Source organism: Corvus kubaryi, unplaced genomic scaffold (genome assembly GCF_017639235.1).
Source record: "Corvus kubaryi isolate FWS band 111438036 unplaced genomic scaffold, C.kubaryi_AGA036_p1.0 133, whole genome shotgun sequence".
NCBI lineage: Eukaryota > Metazoa > Chordata > Aves > Passeriformes > Corvidae > Corvus > Corvus kubaryi.
Genome location: NW_024580667.1, coordinates 7,825,249 through 7,845,487, shown reverse-complemented (window position 1 = coordinate 7,845,487; position 20,239 = coordinate 7,825,249). Strand labels below are relative to the sequence as shown.

The window sequence follows — 20,239 nt, the reverse complement described above, 5'->3', positions numbered from 1 at the left end:
AGACAGACAAATCATCAGTTGCAAAAAAGGTTTGTACTTGCTATCTACACCTTTTGTCCATTCTTTGTTGTCCTATAATTAAAGATTATATTCTAAGTGAAGCTGACAGCTGTCCTGAGATATTAGTACCTGAAGTACATAGACTGACAGAATGAAACATTCATTTGCCCTTAATAATCACACAGTAAATGCATGGAAAGTTCATTAAATTAATCTGTTTCCTGTCAAACCTACAACGGAAAAATCCCTGAGTGAGGTGAACTAAATAAATATGTTTGCATAAGTCAAGCCAAGGTTTTCTGTGATTTTCATGTGATGTTTATTCAGTAAACAAGCCCAGTATCTTTTCTGCATTATCAGTGGCTGAGATGCATCCAGTCTGTGAAGTTCACTTTTAAATCTTTCATCAGTATGCAGTGTTACAGGTTTCTTTGACAGATGAGAGGTGACTCCGGACAGAATTTTATGTTTATTTTTATATTGGTGGCTGCTGCTAATTTGCTTTTTGGGTTTTAAGTCTTTTTTTTTTAATTATTTTTTTTTCATTTAATCCATGTGGTCATTGCCAATGGATTCCAAGTTTCTGGGAGAACTGAAGATCCTTAGATAGACACAGTGGTAATGGATTTGAATTAAAGGAATTGAATTATAGGTTGTCCAATTGGGTGGGATTAAAAAAGAATGTGAACAGAATTACAGTAGTCAGGAAACAGGAATAACTGCTGCTCTGGGGGCCTGCCAGCACTCTCCCTATGTGTTTCCCTCTTTAGGTGAGGGATATCCAGTACAGCTGTGAAAGTCTATGGCACAGTCAGTACCTAAGTGGCAGAAAGAAAATTACTCAAAATCTTATTTCTTAATGTCTTATGTGAATTTCCTTTTTTTTTTTTAATTGAAAACATTCGTTTTTTGACCTTCATGATTGAAACCAGAGAATATCTGTGATAAAGAATTATCCTTTCTTTTATCAAAAAAATTCTGGGGAATGAAGATATACATATATTTTAATGATCTATGCTAATAATAGCATGATTTATTGTATAGATGGTATCCTCTCCTTTCTGTGTACAGTAACAATCAAACAACTGAGCCCCAAACAACATTTGGCTCTGGTTCATGTCAACTCTTCATTTTCTTAATATTATTTTAATCGCACTATCAGTCTAAGAAATACAAAAATCAAAACTAGAAACTTCATTTTGATAAACAATCATGTCTATTTTCATTTAATGAAATATAAAATGGCGTTCTACAGGGTGTAAGAAAACTTAGAAGGCATCTTATTTACATTACCATATATATTATCCCAATTTCAGAAAAGTTTGTGTTACATTTTCACTCAGAAAACAGGCATGAAAAACTTCTACTACTTGTAGAAATTAATGTAAAAACAATATAAATTTCTTTCATTTGCTAATGACACAGTTAATTATGATTTTGGAAAAAGTCACAGAGTTTTGACCAGAAAAGATTTTTTGTGGTAAAATGAAATACGACTGCAAACTCCTGGACAGCCTCCTCTTCAAGTGATCTGCTGAATAGCTCACAAGTAAATGGCATTACTCACAAGTATTTCAAATAAATTGCATTTGCTTTCTGGCACCTCCTTCTGAACTTCCACATAGGAAGTTGCATCCATCTTGCAACTTCAGAGAAACTAAGAGAAGAGCAATCTACCAAAGAAACACTAGAAGTAAGAAGTTCATAATAATGGTACTGTCAGGGCCTTGAGGAGAAGCTGTGTGAGGAGGGACTGAGGTCCCTTGGTCTGTTCAGCCTGGAGGAGACTGAGGGAAGACCACACTGCAGTTACAACTTCCTCGTGAAGGGAAAAGGAGGGGCAGGCACTGATCTCTGCTCTGTGGTGACAGTGACAGGCCCCAAGGGAATGGCCTGAAGCTGTGTCACGGGAGGTTTAGGTTGGGTATTAGGAAAAGGTTCTTCACCCTGAAAGTGGCTGGGCACTGGAACAGGCTCCCCAGGAAAGTGGTCACAGCACCAAGCCTGACAGAGTTCAAGAAGTGTCTGGACAACCCTCTCAGGCACATGATGTGACACTTTGGGATGATCCTGTGCAGGACCAGGAGTTGAACATGATGGTTCTTGTGGGTCCCTTCCAACTCAGAATATTCTATGACTCTATTTCTATATTTGTGGGAGATACAGAAGGTTAAGTCTAAAGGAATAACAAAAAAAAAAAAAGTTGAAGCCTGTTTCTGTTTTCAATTAACTTGTTAAAAACCCTAAGCAAAACTGTCAAAAGATGCTGGAGGTATTTAATTAAAAACTGTAAAGGTACTGAAATGGAAAATGATAGCATTCCTTTTATATGTATTCAACTTATCGTTCTTTCCCAGTCAAGTACATGGGGAAAAAAGAATTCCCTGAGATTAAAGCAAACTTTCCAGTGAGATTTTTAGTCTCCTCTAACTCAACTGTGGGATCCAAGCTGGGTCAAACTCTTCCTGTAGTTGTGGGATTTTCTGGAGCTTTCCAAAATTATTGCACACCCATGCCAAGAAAAGGATAAAAGATGTTGTTGTGAAAAGTCTTTTTTCTGGTTTCAGACCACAAATATAGTTTTGAAGGTCTTCATTATCTATTTTTGCTAGTACAGTGAATTATGGCTGAAAGTGCTATCTATAAAGAATTTCTGCTCTCAAAGCAAAGATGACACAACGCAAAAAGATCCAATTTATTCTCACAGGGTTTTAGGAACTCAGAACTCCATTTTGTAAAGATCTGACAGTCAGATTGTAGCTTCCTATTATGTTACTGCTCATCATCTGTGTCAGGGTTGCTGCACAATGGCCTTCCTTTATTCAGGGCAGACCTTTGATACTTAGGTTGAGCAGTACAACAGGGATGAGCTTGCACCTCATGAGGTGAAATTCATCTTAAACCAAAGGCAGACTTAATCAAAGTAATTTGGGCTCCCTTCAGAGAGCCAACGCAGGGACAGAGGCACGCTTTGCCATCATTCATCTCATCCTAAACTGCTGTCCTAGGGTAAGAATGATGAACTCACTCTGTAAAATTTCCTGATGGGCTACTGTAAGTCATTCATGGGCCTGAGCCCTGAAGCAGTTCTTCAAACTGGTCTGCAGCCTGAAGGATGGATAAATCCACCAGAAGAATTGTCAAACAACTGGTCTCATGCTCTGTTCTCCAACTGTCCCTTCAGTATTGTATTGAAGTGGACAGAGGTGGCTTAATGCATTATTTCTGGCATATGAAGTCACTTCCTTATGCCTTCTACCCCGTTCTGTGCATTTCTGTCATATGGCAGATGCAGCCAGACATTTGAGGGGGTTTCCATCTGCCCAATAAACATGTACAGTCTCATCCTGTGTTCTCTTTCTGGACTCACCTGTTCTCTTTTGTCTTTGTCCAGTTACAATAAGGAAAACAATGTTTTTCCTGTTCACTTTATGCCCAAACTATATAATCTCTGCCTGTGGCCCTTGTTTTTTCCTCATATATTAGCAGGACCATTCTGTAAATGTCACAGGACAAGTTGTGATATTTATCAAATTTCCTTTTAAAGAGAAGGTTCACACAGGAGGAAGAGGTGACACATTAGAAAAGCTAACTAGAGGAAAAGCTCTTCGCTCTATAACACATCACTACAGGGAGAAATTTAAAGCTTGATGAAGATGCTGCAATCAGTAGAAAATAATTTACATTGTGCAGCAGGTCAAACCACATGATCACTGTGTTCCCCTCAGGTCTCAAAATCCATGTATCTTTAGTCTGCTTATTCTTCTCTATCGGAATTTTATTTCTCTAGATGTGATTAAGATGCCAGACTAATTGAGGTTTAGGATCATTAGGGAGTTTTAACTGTTATGGAAATAGAAGTAGCCCATATCATATAAAACTGATTGTAACAGCTCGAAGGAACTTACTCTCAGAAGGACAGAGAACTGAAAAACATCAAACCACCAGGAATATGCAAAAGAGAGGGAAGAGAAACCTGACAAGAGAGAACTAGAAAAGTGAGAGAGCAGATACTTACTTAACTGTTACAGACCTTTCTGTGTCAATCACATATCATGGTTGCACAAGCCTAGAGGAAATTAATGCTGTGAGTGCTGGATTATTATTTGGCTTGTAATTGCTATTTATTATTTCTATAATTATTATAGTCCTGATCTTTATGGAAGGAAGATAGATTTTTTAAAACATGGAAATGTTAGAGACTTTTAGCTTCATATATTTTGTTTAAGTTTCTGAAGATCCAGAAGGCAAATGCTAAGAAAAGCAATTAATCTAATCTCTGAATTGAGCTCTCATTCCCTGTGAAGGTCAGAAATATCTGATAATCTTTGCTAAGACTCTAGTGTGTATTTAATTTCTTTCTGCCACACTGATAGCAAGAGCTCATTTAGCCTCGAGAAGCAGATTTGTGCATCTTTAAGTCAGTAATTGGCTAATGATTGTCTAAACACTGATACTGAGGTGCACAGGGGTGCCAAGAACTGGTCTCGTATTGTCCATTTGGAAAGGGAACAAACACATTCCCACACTTCTGCAAGGACAGGGCAATCATCTGGTCATGGGCTTGCACCCTACCTGGTGAGGTTCTCAGCAATTTCCAGCCTCAGCTTCAGGGTGAGGGCACCTAGAAACCATCCTTCCTTATCTTCCACACTCAAGCATTTTATGCCCTTGCCCATGTGTCTCTGAAGTATATTCTCCTATTTTCCTTTCTTCCCATTATTTCATCCTAATAACCTTGCAGAAAATAAGTTTCTACTGTGCACTAAACCAACAAAAATAAAAGACCTATCCAGCCTGTTATCATTTTTTCATAGCTGGGATCTCAGAGCAGCCCAGGATTTAAGAATGCATCTCAAAGATGGACCTCAGCTTCTACCATATTTTCTAACCAAAGAACTGAAATATTGATGAAGAATATAAACCATTTAAGATTAAAATATGTACTGTAAATCAGACACCAACAGATGACCCCAAACTGGATATATAGCTGAATTAATTTTGGTTTCACCTGATGTCAGTGTGGCCCACTGAGTGAGTTACAGCCTTGCATTCACTCTGGGACTATCTATTATCTAATATGTCTTACTTGATTTTCAGTTTCAGGCAGGCAAATTGACCATGTATATTTGCTTGTGTCAGTAGCTAATTTTAGGTAGCCAGTCTAATTGAAGACGTTATGCTCCTTTAGCTTGTCAAATAGAAATTCACATTTTCTGATTAATGCGATTCATTTATATTAGATTCAACTTGACAGGGTGACAATGTGTAATATGGAATACAAGGATGACAGGGTTCTCCATCTCCTCCATCACATTTCATTATGAATTTTCTAGTCAAGGCTGTGGCCTACAGTGTCTTACCTGAGATATGATAAAATTTGAGCAGTATTGCAGCCATATATGGCCTACACAATCTGTTCCCACAGGTGGGGATGTGCCTCCAGAAGGGTGACAAACTAAACTGCTTTCTTACACTGGTAACCCTTCTATGTAACTGACTTTGTGACATTCGGGTGTGATTGAAAAATTACTGAGAAAAACTTGAAGGAAAAGTGAAAATCCTTGAAAGAAAGCTTAAAAAAACTTTAAATGATGCAAAATAACAAAACTGCTTTGGAGCAGGGAAGTATACAAGGAAAGTTATTGCTAACTAACACATCAAGTGGTGGAAGAGAGAAAGAGTTAGATGGAGAACATGGAGCAGTATCTAGAACTTGAAAAATGCGTCAAGAAATAAAAACAAGGCAGCAAATTAAAAAATACCAGTTTAGTAGTTCCAGCACAGAGAAAAAAGACAAAAAAGCAGTAGATAATAGAAAAATGGTTCTCAGCTTTGTCTATGGAGGAGGAATATACATAAGCCCTTCCACAGCAAGGGGCTGTGTGTCAGAGATGCAGAGGGTAGTCTGTCACTCCAGAGCTTCTCAGACTCAGGGAGAAAGGAAGCAAAGGGCAGAATCTCACCAAGACCACAGATGATATAAAATATGTGGGATTAAGTGGAAAATTTTGTATCCTGTTGCTTCTATAGGTCAAATGCCTTGCATACATGCAGTGCATCTTGAATACTCAGTTTCCTGTGCCACAACAGTGTCCTTTCTAACAGTGTTGGCAATCTCACTGCCTTCCTGATAATTGTGGTAGGGACAGGACTTCACCTGCTGGAACAGATCAATCTGCACAGTCAGTCCAACCTGGCCTGGCTCATTTCTGCTACCAAGCTCCCACTACAGAACTGCACATGTACAGCTGTCACTGACTCACAGCACCACTCAGCTTGGATGAATCCTTGAAACACATCTAGTCCAATCTCCTGCTCAAATTAGGTTCAACACTGAGTTTGGGTTTTTAGGGGCTTGCATAGCTGGGTCTTTAAAGGAAAAACTGTCTCCAAGGACAGAGATCCACAACTTCTGAAATGTCCACGTTAAAGCCCCTATTTCCCTTCCATGGTAAGAATTCACTTCAAGCCCTTCCCTACCCCCATGCTTACTCAGCACTCCTCACACTACTCGTACAGTAAGAATAAAGAAATCAGGAATTAAATGGACCTCAGTCAAGGTGAAGGCTATATTCAAAAAGTAGTAGCACTGCTACAGCCATGATGGATAAAAGCAAGGCATAGTGCTAGAGACAAATCTTTTACTAAAACCAACTGGGATGTCAAGGAAAATAAATAAACATTGGTATTTCCTGCCCACTAGTATATCATAAATATAAAATATGTCCTTCAAAAATCAGGTACTTGTTTGAGATTCTTTGTTCTTCATGCATATTTTTTTACTTCCATCTTTGCAATTTTGCAGTTGCAATGTTGTTACAGCTATAATGATCTAAAGAAATTTTCTTCAGTTGTATTACATTAGATAACTCTATTTTTGAAACACATGAGACAATCCTGGTGTTTTGTGGGCAGGGAAAATATAAATAATAACTGAAAAATAGTTTTGAAGGACACTTAAAACAGATAAATTCTTGAAAGTGAGGGACACCTACACCACACACTCCATGTAATGTGGAGATAGCAGGAGATGTAAGAAGAGACTGGTGAGGATGTATTTTTTGAAAAGAAATGAAAGCTTTTTTTGTTATATCTTTTTTTTCCAAATAATAAAATTTACTACCCATTTTCCCCATGTTCCATTTTTAAAGAGAATTTAAAGAAAAGATGAAAAATATGTAGACATGTCTAAAAATAATTATTTTGTGTTTCATTAATGTCATTTTTCAAAAAATGTTCATATTTTACACAGATATTTCAGTTAGCCTGTGCTAATATTTGTGAATGGTAATAAAGATCTACAGCTGACTTAAATGAATTTGGCAACAAACTTGAGCTGTGCTTCTGTTTCTTCGTTAATAAAGCAAAATGTTGCCTCTGTCTTTTGTGAGTAATATATGTGACAGTACATATAGAACTATAAATATGAATACAAGAATAATGCAAGGTATGTGGAAAAACTCAGAGCTGTATTTTGATGGGTCAAGTATAAGTGGAATCCACTGTTCAGGAATCCGTAGAGGAGGATCAGGGTAGGTTTGACATCGTGTTCCACTGTTGCCAAACAAAAGATGCTCCTCTTTTATAAATCCTTGTTAAAAGGGCTTTTTCCAAAGAGCTATGAGTCAGCCTGTTCTTAAGAGTACTTCTGTTACCTGCTCTCAGCTTGTCTAATCAAGTCCTTGTAGCTTGAGTGGCAAGGCCAGTCCACTTTTATTCCTCCACAAAGATATAGCACAGGTAGAATTATCCCAAGTTCACCCTTGATGTTACCCTTTCCTCAATTTCTGGTACTTGTTTCTTTTTTGACCATTAAATAAAGTCTGGTGTCTCAGTATGCATTGTAACTTTAGCACAGACTGTATTTATTTCAGAATTCCTGAGACAACCGTGTGTGCAATGATCATATTCCTTCCACAGATACCACTATGGTACTTGATACAGATTTGGAGGTGAAGATAATGGAACCAGAAGTTTATGGTAATAATAGATCTCTTTCTCTTCATTACATGAGGCATTCTAATTCATGTAATGTTCCTTCTCCAGTGCAGGACTGCAGCATATTGCCCATTTTTGAGCTCAGTATTAATTATGCTTACTAGTGATTCTGCAGTTGAAGGTCCCATGATAAACTCCTATTTTATTTTTAGGGGTTCATAATTCATCTTTAAAAGCCCACTTTGGACTGAAATATGTCACCACCATCTAACACCAACTTACCTGACCCAGCAGTAATATATGATAGATATGGAAGGAAGAAGCTGCACTTTGAATAATTCAAGGTGATTATCTCATGTGCAAAATCATTCTTTTCATGTGCATGTCATCAGAATGGCCATATAACTATGCACCTGGCACTGACAGGCTATATCTCATCATAGCACTATGTCAATAAACACAGGCTGGGTCCTCTAACATACCTTTTCTTCCTGATAAAATTTGCATTACAAGAGCTGAATTAGATATTTTTAAAAGTCAATAGAAAATATGGGAAAAGATAAATATAACAGTCTTTGGACATTCCAAGTGATAGGATACATGGAAGCATGATTTTTAAAGAATACCTTAATTTGTATGTCACCAGAGGAGAAATCATATCCTACCATTCTTGTATTAGTGGCTCTTTGTGAATTATGCAGTTATTTGATTTCAGAGCAGAGTTACAGCTTTAGAGGACAGGTGTGTGCATCACAAGGCCTGACACTAATGAATCTTGTTCTCAACAAAATCATCAGACTTAGTACTCTTTTTCCAGACTATAGACTCAGTTCAAAATTGAGTACCAACTTCTTTCTGCCAAAGAATACAAGTAAATTATAAATCAATGGAGCATGTAGCTGTCAAAGTAGACTCATCAGAATAATGATTAAGCTGCCCTTTGTATACAGGAAATTAAGCTTCTACTTAATCCATCTCCATCCCAAGGGACTATGAAATATTGCCCTCTCCTTTTTTTCCTCCAAGCCCAGTAGTGATAGGGAGCAGACCAGGTGCACACTGGAAGCTGGGAGCCATTAACCCAGAATAAGATCTGCCATAGAACAGACTCACCTCAGTTTGCTTGTACATTCCTCTGTGCTTATGTGCTAGCCTTCCCAAAAATTTATATTGTACACCAGGAAAAGCCCTCCAAAAATGCAAGAATGGAAATACTGATGTAGTTATAACAGTGAAAATAACAATGCTACAGAGAAGTAGAGATCTCTTCTCCTCTAGAAACTATTGTAGCATAGTTTTGCTTCTCTATTTACTAGCTTTTACTTCACTAAAACAAGGTAATGTTTCAGCATAATTTAAATTCAGTACTAAGTACTTGCAACACTGTTACAATATCCATCTCTGTTCTACCTTTTCCTATTCCAGTCTTCACTTCCATCATTTTTTTCATATTAGTGGACAGAAATACTTCTGTGAAAAATGGCAGTTTATATATTTGCTCACCATTTGACATTGATCCCCCCTTTTAAAGTGCACCATGTACTTTGCTCATTCCAGAGCACATCTGTTTGCACCTTCCCTTAATTTGTACATACTGCATATCCTTCCTGGGTAATTTGTTTTTCAGACATTCTTTGCTCTGATGAACTAGACCATCAATAATTCTGGATTTTTCAATTGGGTACAGACTTACAGGATAACTCCATAACTGAGATGTGGCACAGTACACTTCACTTCCAAAGCTCTCTGTACCACAACTATTGGGACTAGAGCACCAACAATTTAAATGTATTCCTGTAGTAGCAGCCTTCAAGTGGATGTATTATGAGGAGGATCTCCCAAAGAAACAATAATGGTAGAAATTTTGCTAACTATGAAGAAACACCAGGGAAGGTAGAAAATATCTCAGCCAGTCACAGTATTTTTAAAATATGTGGACAAAAACTATCTTAAAAGAAGAATCTTCGGGACTCTGCAGTCTTTTGGAGTCAGATGCAATGTTTATTATTCCATGGTTTCTACTTAAGCCAGTATGACCCTCATGAAATTTTATTTAGAATTTACCTTTAAATGGTTCAAGAGTGTTGAAGACCATTTAAAGAAGTTTTAGTATGTATGAAACTGAGGATGAAAGATTCTTCTTTATTGTGAGATAGTTATGTATTGTAGTAAAATGTGTTTGATTTTTCGTAAATGTTTTCATTTAATAAATATTTAATAAAAATTTAATACTTAATAAAGAAAATTTAATAACTAATTCCTAACTGGTGTTCAAAATGTAAGTTTAAAAGCATACAGGTTAGTACCCTCTAATAGCATCTTCCTGAAATTATTCCATTATCTATCATTGTAAAGTTCAGATTTAAATACCTTGGTTATTCCCTACTGTTACTGGATGAGGTATAGAATACAGTTTCAAAAGCTGACAACAATATGTACTTAATAGTCTGAAATAGTACATTTTTCTCATTAATAAAAAGAGTAGAAATTCCTCATTAATAAAAATAATGGAAATAATTAGTATCATATTCAAAATGATCAGTGTAAATTATAGTCAAAACATATTTAAAAATATTTTAAATTATTCCAGGATCCTGAGTAAACTTAAGAATCACAAATTAATTAACATTTTAAGCTTCCCTTCACCCCTCAAATCTGAAAGCTGTGCCTCATTTACTTATTCTCAAAAGTGAGAATTTATATTTCTGGATAAAAAATTATCAGAAACACTGAACAGTACTGAAAAATTCTCTTCAAGAGAGTTCACCATCTCTCTTTGAGATAGCACTGCAAACTCATGTATCTTTTGAAGCTGATTTGTGCTTTTTCAAGATCTACTAAATATATAATATATATAAGAAGTAGTTGGCAGTACTACTATTGCTACAATACAGTCCTCTGATGCTTTCTTTTTCTGTTAGATGAATACTACGTAAAAAATTAGCAATAGCAAGGAAACCCAGCACTGCTCTCATAAGACAGCTCTTGTTTCCTCAGCAATTCTATACACAGAGTGAAGAATCCCTGCTTGGGTGCAGTGGATATTCTGGCTTAATGAAGCTGATCGGGGGAAGCATTCATGGTGGAGAAGTCCAGTCAATTAAGAAACTTCCTTTAGCAGTGCATGTGTTCTGGCTGTCTGTGTCTCTTACATGTTTTGCTTTTAGGGAAATTGTCCACATCTAATGTTGTTCAGTGTCATTTTATCAAAGCTCTTGTTTGAGGAACTTGTTGAGAAAATTAGAAGTGATGAAGTGGCCCAAGGAGGTAATGCCAGAGTGCACAGGAGATTCTGATGTGAAGCCCTGGCTTCCTAATTGTTATTACGCTTACAAGGACACCCTTAAAAGAAAAATGAATGCCTTGTTTCACACCCGCTGTAAAAGGTGCTGCAACTCCGGAGCTTGCTTAAATCATTCTTCCTGCAGCAAACTACAGAATGAAACTGAGGCCATTTAATTTCCAAATACCAGTAATTAAAATGAGTCACTTCATGAGAGTTTGGCAGGGCTACAGCTTTCTTTTATTTTTTCATTTTCACATAAATTTCATTGAAGGTCAGATTTGTTGGGGGAGGAGAAGAGCCTGCCTGCTTTTGTGCTCACAGGAGGTTAAAATATTACTTGCTCACAGTGTCCCTCATAGTTCAGGACTTAATGGTCCTTGACGGGGATAACCTAGAAGTTAATTTTACTTTGTGTCCCAAAAGCAGTCATTGTCACTGTAATCCTTCTTGCAGTCTGAAGGGTATCTTCACCACCTGATCAGTCTTTCAATAGCAATTGATGAGCAATATCATCAGCCAAGAAGCACTTCCCCAGTGCTGGCAAAAGACAAAAAGAAAAATAAAGAATTGTGCTAGCTCACCTTTCCATAAATATAATCCTTTTCAGTGCTCCTTGCTTTAAATGTGAGATTTTGCTATTTCTAAAACTCAAAGTACTGCAAAATGAGAAACTGCTTCCTCTTTGTTTTCCTCCGTATTGCTCAAGTCCTGCCAGAGAGAAGGATGAGTACTTAATGGGGATATACAGCCTCTTTCCAGTTTTTTATCCAGGGAAAATGAATACTTGATGCCAAAGATCAGCACAATCAGGAAGACCTATGCTCTAACCTCTGGACAGCAAAGTGTGCCATGCACAAAGAAATCTCAAAATAAATTTATTTCCTGACTGATAACCTCTAACTAAGCCAGTTTGGATAACACATCTTTGAAACACATACACATGTGATTTCTTATTTGTTTAAACTTTTCCAGATTCAGGAATGTTAGACATGGTAGGCAGAGCTTTGGTGGCAGAGCTGCCCTCCAGCCCTGTTTAAGGTCACTGTTCTAAGACCTAAGCAATAAATCTTCTCAAGTAAACAGTTGCAAAAGTATTTTAATATAGGCATAACAGAATGCTTTTTTCCTTCCTGGACTTCTGTACGAAAACTGAAAAATCTAATGTTTTGTTCTATACTCAGAATTTTATGCTATAAAGGATTTCCTCAATGGGAATCAACTACAGAAGCACTGGCTTTAGGATAGCTCTGACATTGGAGCAGCAGGGCATTTGTCTCTACAAAACTGCATTAAATTATGTCAAGTTGTGGAAACAGGCGCAAAGAAAACTTTGCTGTATGATGGATTTTGTACCTGATTCTATTAAATTCTGTGGAGATTAGGCAGAATTATTAAATTTAGTTATAGAAAAGAACCCCTACATTCAAATTTCTCTAATTGTGAAAATATTGCTTCAATTGCAACTATGATCCTAATCGTATTTTTGAAAGAAAACGCCTTTTATTTTTTTTTTTTTACCCCAGTGAAGATAGTAACATGATAATTATATTTATTCCTATGAATTTTACTTTCTTTTTGGAAGATTTGCAGGGTACTTTGATGGATTTAGTCATCCTAATTGTTCTTCAAGGGTGTGTGGCTCCAGAAGCATCTCTGTGAGCAAGGTAAGACATTTATTGGAATTGTCAAAATAAAAAATTACGTTGAAAATTGTTTCAATTCTACTGCTAGAGAAGTCAAATCTAACTTCTTTTTCCTAGAAGGGACAGTCTTGCCTATTTGAACAGGCTGGTAAGACTGACTTTGGGATTTCAGCAGAGCCCCTGCAGAGAGCAGATCTGCACAAAGGGTAGATTAGAGATGTGGCTGACAGCTCTACCCTTCCCATTTGTAGGGGCTTCCAGACCAATCTTAAACATCCCTTGGCATTTGAGGAGGGGCCCATCTGGCAAATTTTGCACTATAGGAATTGAACAAACATGAGAATTATATATTTTTAAAGGATGTTTGATGTTAAATAGAAGTCAGTTATAAATATATATCCAAATGGGTGGAATAGTTTTAAATACACTGCATGCTAGAAGTTTTTATCACAACTGCTATCATTAGAATTAAAGCTGTATTGTTTTGTATAACTAATAGTAAACATTCCAAGCACAATTCAGATTGTTTTCTGTTGCAGCAGAAAGTTTAGGTTAATGTAACATTGTCTCCTAACTATGATAAAACCTTCTGGCCTTGAAAGATAAGAAAATATGTTTCTTGATCCATGTTACCTTAGTAACTGATAACATCACCTTATGAGTATTAGTGACTGCAAAGGTGAAAGCAGTTTGTGTGTTCAAGGGGAAATAGGCAACTTTTTTTCCCCTATTATATGAAACTGGAATCTTCTTCACTCTGATCAGCTGGTATGGTGGGGATCAGTCTCTCTCAATAAGCATCAAGTTGCTTATCAGACAGCACATGCAGTTAGAACTGGTTTTGTATGAAGGAGAGCAAGCAAAAAAAATAATTTCTTTTAATACAAAGCAAATAGTACTTGAATTGTCAGCCATGAGGAAAATTCTCTTCCTTGACACTGCTCACATTAGAGAGGATTATTCAGTTTCACAGGCCCTGTCCTTGAATTATTTTTCACTGGAGTCATCTCTTGTAGGAGATTAACACGAAGAAGCATTTAGCAGTACTAGGAATGATCAAGCATATTCCCTACACTGAAATTTCATAGTAGTGGTAATAACAGACTATAGGTGAAAAGAAAAAAAAGTGCAAAATATTCCCTAAGGATGCATATAAGCAACACAGAGACCATTATCATCCTCTTTGACCTCCCCTACTATTTCCAGTTTGGCTGGAGTTGAACAATATAAATTTCCAATTCAAACACTGTTTACTCTCCTGAACACTCAAAATAGAATTAATATCATTATTACAGGATTAACAGAGTAGGATATATTGAGTGTGAAAACGAAAATGTGACCTTGTTGATCTAAAATAAATATATGCTTATGAGGTAGTGCCCATTTCTAGGGTTTAACACCTCCTAACACACACCAAACCAGAGCCTGATCTCACAGCTCAGTGCTCCTGCTCCCTGACATTGCCCCCACTGCCATTGTGGGGTTTTTGTGACTGTGAGCAGGTTCCTGATTCCAGCACTAACACGGAGCACACCCAGCAGCAGGAACAACAACAAGGGTGACTGCAGGGCTGTGAATTCCTCACATCATCCCTGTGCTGGGCTGCAGCCAGTGCCCTGAGAGCTGCTCTGGGCTTACTTTCTGCTCCACACAAGGAGGTTGGCCCTGTGGGGCTGGTACAGCTGGGTCATCATGTAAGATTGAAGGAACTCACAAGGAACAGGATCATAGTGGGTTTTGCCCCTTACTGCACAAAATTCCAAAAGCTATTTATAGTGAAGAAGAGGGAAAATGCAAGTACTTTTCCAGTACATGCTGGAAGCTCCTCAATTTCTCCTCTTTTCTCCGTTAAGCCACTCATTAAAACAGGTACTCCCATTATGTCCTGGCAGCTGTCTGCCAGTGGGCATCAGACCTCCTCTGAAGGAGACTTTTCCCAGAAACACCCTCAGGCCCTTTCAGCTGTGAATTCTCTGGTGTCTGCTAAGGTGAGGTCACATTGCTATCTTCTCTTAACACTTCTTCAAAAGTTATTTATAGGAAACTAATCATCTTTGAGATTCTGTCCCTTGACAAATTTAGATAAAATTGGTCAATGAATTGAATATCATTATAAATTAACATATGAGGGTATATAGGCATCTACAAAGAAGGTGAGTCCACATGCAAGCCTTAGGAAACCAAGCTAAAAAAAAAAATTAAAATGTGACACTATGTGTACTAGTTTGAAAACAAACCAGTGGGAGGCACCAAGTCAGAGTAACAATTTAATGGGGAAATTAAAGAAAAGGAAAAAAACTAAAAGAAAACACTGGTTCAAACTGACAGAGTCAAGATACAACCTGAGTCTCTGTTAGGCAGGGTGGTGGTAGCAGTCTGGTAGAATGGTGGCTGCAGTCCTCTGGAAGCAGTGATCCTGTAGAAAAAGGGTCTGCTGTTCCTCAGAAGGTCCAGTGGTGGCTGTGTAGCTCCTGTCCTCTGGAAATCCAATGGAAAGGGTTCTCTCTGCTGTTCAAAATCTCAGATTATATCCAGGACGGAATGCTTGGTTCCTCCCTCTGGGTGGAGCATCTCACAATGGGGTAATGAGTCATGAGGCAGGCATTGATTAGGCTCATTAACAGAAAATGGTCCAGAGGGAGTTATCTCTGAGTCATGCAGCAGGACAATGATGGGCCATTAACAGAAAGATAGTCTGGGGGGAGGAGGCAAGGAAACACTGTCCCACCTGATTTCAACAGCTCATGAGGATGGTAATAGAATACATTGCAACCCAGGACACTATGGAATGATGAACAGAAATGAAGGGGGCATGTTTCCCCATTTAAAAGAAGATTTAAAAGATTAATTTTTTTAAAAAGGTATGGGCCAGTTATACAACAGAATGAGAAAAACAGAGGAGGCCAACCAAGCCCTCCTGCTTTGAAGGACAAGAGGTCCCTTTATGAAAACAGAAGGTAATAAACCCAAAATAGAATGTACTTGTAATACTGTCCCTGCCCAGCTCCGTGGGGTCCCACGTGCCCCCACAGATGCACGGGTGGGTTCAGTATTGGAGTCGGCAGCAAAGAGCCGAGAAGGGCATTTGGGTGCGTTCTGCCAGGAGCATTTATTGCTGCTACACTGCCGAAGGCTGCAGAGGCAAATACAAACACGATCCCAAAACTCACAGTTTTATCTGGGGGTGGGGAAAAGGTGGGACCAGGGAACGGGGACCAATGGGGAATCTCTGGGGGAGTGACAAGGGGTAGAGGCTGCCAGCCAACCGGGGAATCCAAACTGGGATAGATTAACATAACAGAACACTGCGTCCTGGGAGAAACCTTTCTGGTCTCCCTAACATGAAGTGGTCCTTGTGGTACTGGGGACTTGTCTTACTCTGTTCCTTGTAGTGTATGTTCACTGGTCACCACATACTTGAAGTAAATGATTTAGATTTTTAAAAGCTCCAACATACAAAGGACAGCATCTGCAATTGCCATAGCTGAGATGGCAATTACCGTAACTATTCATCTTAATAATTTGGAGAATTAAATGAGTGCCATGACCCAAAAAGTCTATCTTTTCACCATGATATGTTATAAGCTCATATTAGTCATGTTACAGAGCAAAGCGCTGGACCTTCAGCTGAAGCTGGCTGTGGACTGAGCCAGCACATTGGTGAGGATGGGGAGAGCTGTGTCCTGCCTTACTTTGCAGTTTCTCTTCCATCCTAAGAGACAGCAGTACTCAATAGTAAATTTTAGGAAACACCATCTCCTTACTTATTTCCCTTGTTAGCAAGAGTAGGCACATTCTGCTACTCTATCATCAGCTGCATTGCTTAGTAAAGAATTCAAAGGGCTTGAAAGAAACCAGCACTTCTCCTTTACAAGAAAGAACAGCAAGGTTTGATTGTTGAAACCATAAATATTGATTATTCTTGGAAGTACAACATTTTCATTTTATTATGGACAATTTTTGGGGTTTCTTATGGAAAACACATACTCCTGAAGACAGCAGAGAAATACCATTCAAGCCTCCTATAGGAGAGGTGCATTTTGGAAAAGTCATCACAGTATTTTGACTGGCCTCTAAAGCATTCTCATATTTACACTAGGATTGGTATTATCTTATTCCATGCTTCAGTTCGACCTTGTTCACCTAGATACCATGAAAACAAGCTTATTATTTTTTTCCCCCTGACAAATATGCTGAGGCCATTACTGAATCAGTTACAAGTATATAACAAGTATGACTCCTTCAAATGAAATTGTCTCTAAAACAAATTGTGATTCTTCAGTATAATGTGGCATTTGTTTTATGCTTCTGCACTGAGCTCTAAGTTTTATGCAATCTGCTGTTTGTTAGTCTCCTGTGATCTTCCAAACTTTGTTGTTTAATGCTTGAAGGAACAAATAAGCTGACCTTTGTATTCCAATCTTCAGATTCATCTGACCTAGGGTGTATCTGGACATGAGTCTAAATACATTTTAAATTACTTGTGGTGTTACAGAAAAACTTGCTTGAGAAATCTGAAATTGTATTAAGCACCTTGAAAATCTTGAGAATTATTTTTACATTGCAATAAAACCCTCTTTCACATTTTATATGAACAAGGGGAAAAAAAGAGGTTATTTTTCCGCAGGTTTGAAAACTTATAACTGTTGTGGTTTTATGTAATTTTTGCTCCAAATTTCTTTACAAGAACTTAAAACTGTAAAACTGAGGTTTCCTGAAGTAGTCCCCTCAGTGCTTTTAAAAGAGTTAATTTACTTCTTAGAAATAAATTCACCTGCTGGTTTACGTTTATTACCCAGCTAATCCCTATCCATCTGAAGCATCTCAAAATATTTATGTATTAACTCTTACAACATTCTGTGAGCTACAGAGTGCTATTATTTTCATTTTACAAGAGCCTCAGGTCATAGAAGTGTCTTTCAAATCAAGCAACTGAATGAGCCTCCAAATCACAGGCTAGCTCAGTGCCTTAAACATTTGTATCTGTATGAATTTTTGTCAGTTCTTAAGATGAATAAAAATTATGAAGCAGAGCAAACAAAAAATCACTGGATTAACACTGTTATCTATTCAGCTTTGGTATTCTAATTAATTCTTTTCTGGTTAATCTTGTAAGAAGCAGGAGATAATGAAAACTGAAAATCTGAGCATAAGTGGTAGAATGGGCTAATAGTGCCTTAACCTTTTACATTTTGCTCACAGTTTAAACAAATGCAAATGTTATTCTGAAGGACTTTCAAGGTGAATAAACAAATATTTTGTTTTTTTTTTTTTTAAAAAGGAAAGGAAAGACAATCTAACTTCAGTGTCATTTCTCTTCCAGTACTAAGACACTCAGAAGCTGCCATTAACCTGCTAAAAGATGTGTTACTACTGATGTGAAGAACACCAATAATTTGTGTGTTCTCTCTTCAGCGTCTTTCAGGATGGAATTGTAAGACTTGGGATTTCTTTGCAGCCCACAAAATCACTGTTGGACTTCAGTTTAAAGACAGACAAGAAACTAAAGAAACTTGTGGTGTACATAGCCAAGTAGTATCAGTCACAATCTGGTTTCAGCTTGGGATCAAGGTTCTCAGGTAGCATAAATCAGCTTGTCTCACCCCAACTCCAACCTTTCCAATGTCAGTAGTGTGCACTGTTCCAGCTTAAAAACTTTCTTTATTGTATTATTTGGAAAATTTGAATTGTTTATCATTCTTAGGTACAGCTTTGATTTTTAACATGCACAAAATTCAGGTCTGTTGGACCTTGGAAAAAGGGAAGGAGTTTCAGATCTGCCTTTGACTATATCTTTCAGTAAAAAGACGTAAGTAGACGAGCAAAAGACAAAGGAAAAGAAATAAAAAAACCACAAACCCAACCAAACCAAAAACTTTAATTCATCGCCATATTTCCATCACCAGAGAAGGACTGAGCACACTGAAAAATTAGCAAGTACACTATGTTGCTATCTAACTATACACTTATCCTCCCACCTGCCTGTATTGGCCAGCACAGCAATCAGGGTGAGAAAGGACAAGATAGGACATTACAGAGTGTATCACAGAGGGGACAACACATGTCTTGGAGGCTGCAGCAGTGTGGCATGACCCACAGAGTGTTATCTCAGAAAAACGCATCCCACTCACGCAGTGACGTCACGGCTGTGTTCAGCACCTTTTGGAACGTGCCCAGATCCTCCACCCTGTGCCTTGGTGTGCTGCAAGGAAGGAGACAGATATAAAAATGTGCTTCCTCCTTGGTTCTTGGGTTCTTTCTTTCTTGTTTCTGTTGTATATACCTTGAAATCAGGGGGTGACTTCACAGACTTTTCCAGAAGGCTGCAGGAAAGACCTTCAAATCCACAACTACATTGAAGCATGTTAAAGATTTCCATGGGAGGCGAAAGGGATTAAGTTAAACAAGTTTGAGTTGGTTCAGCTTGTCAAATTCCAGAGAAAAAGAGCCAATGTCAGAAGTCGTACGTGGGTACTATGTCTAATTCATCATAACTGCCAAAAATTTCTCAGTACCTTGCACAAAGTTAGAGAACTTTTATCTTAAGCACTTGAGAGAGTGAAAGAACACAGGTTTTTCATTTCTTAACTTGCCATGGAAGCTCACCTGAATATTGCACTTCCAAGCTCTGGTCCCACAAGACTGACATGACATGAAATAGCATTGCCCTGTTCCTTTATATCCCTGATGAGAAAAAGAAGTCATTCATAAAGCCCAGCAGTCAAGCCTGCTGCCAAATCCCCTCAAGAAATCTTTCCCAGGCAAATGACTCACAAGGAAACCAGAAAAAAAGTAATAACAAAATGCCAAAAATGCTTCAAATCAGCACTGGTAAGGAAAATGTTTCTGGGACAGGAAGACCCATCAACCACCCTTATTTATAACTGCATAAATTAGGCTAAGTTATGATTATTTTTACTGCCTATTGCTAGGCTCTGCAAACACTGGACTGCAAGAGAGATCTAATCCCAACGAGTTTGCAGGCTAAGAGCAATTTATTTCTAAAAACCAAAAACAAAACAAAACACCACAAGGTGATTGGGTCAAACCTATCACACTGCTACAATTAAAATTTATAATTCTCCCAAAAGGCACACCTCTTTTATGGGTAATTACTTAAGGAGTTTAAAAATGTTCATTAAATCACTTTCATTTCTAAGGGATACTAGTCATTAATTATTTTCTCCTTAATTTTCTTCTTTTCTACATTTTTTATATTTTGTAATAGCACTATGCAAACCAATCTGGACTACCTAGATTTATTTTGGCTTTCCTGAGGACTTGAATTGTAATAAGATGGGAGAGTAATGGCTGGAATAAGAACTTTTTTTTCCTGAAATTTAAATTAAGATTTCTGTTTTGTATATTT

The 20,239-nt window shown here is 37.7% G+C and overlaps 1 long non-coding RNA gene across 1 annotated transcript in view; it reads right to left on the bottom strand.

The window, feature by feature from the left end:
• Positions 1-18,729: 18,729 nt before the first annotated feature.
• LOC121668204 overlaps positions 18,730-20,239 on the bottom strand; it is a 41,629-nt gene continuing 40,119 nt past the window's right edge. The window contains exon 3 of the long non-coding RNA XR_006017303.1: positions 18,730-19,072. This is a non-coding gene — a long non-coding RNA (uncharacterized LOC121668204). The remainder of the gene's footprint in view (positions 19,073-20,239) is intronic.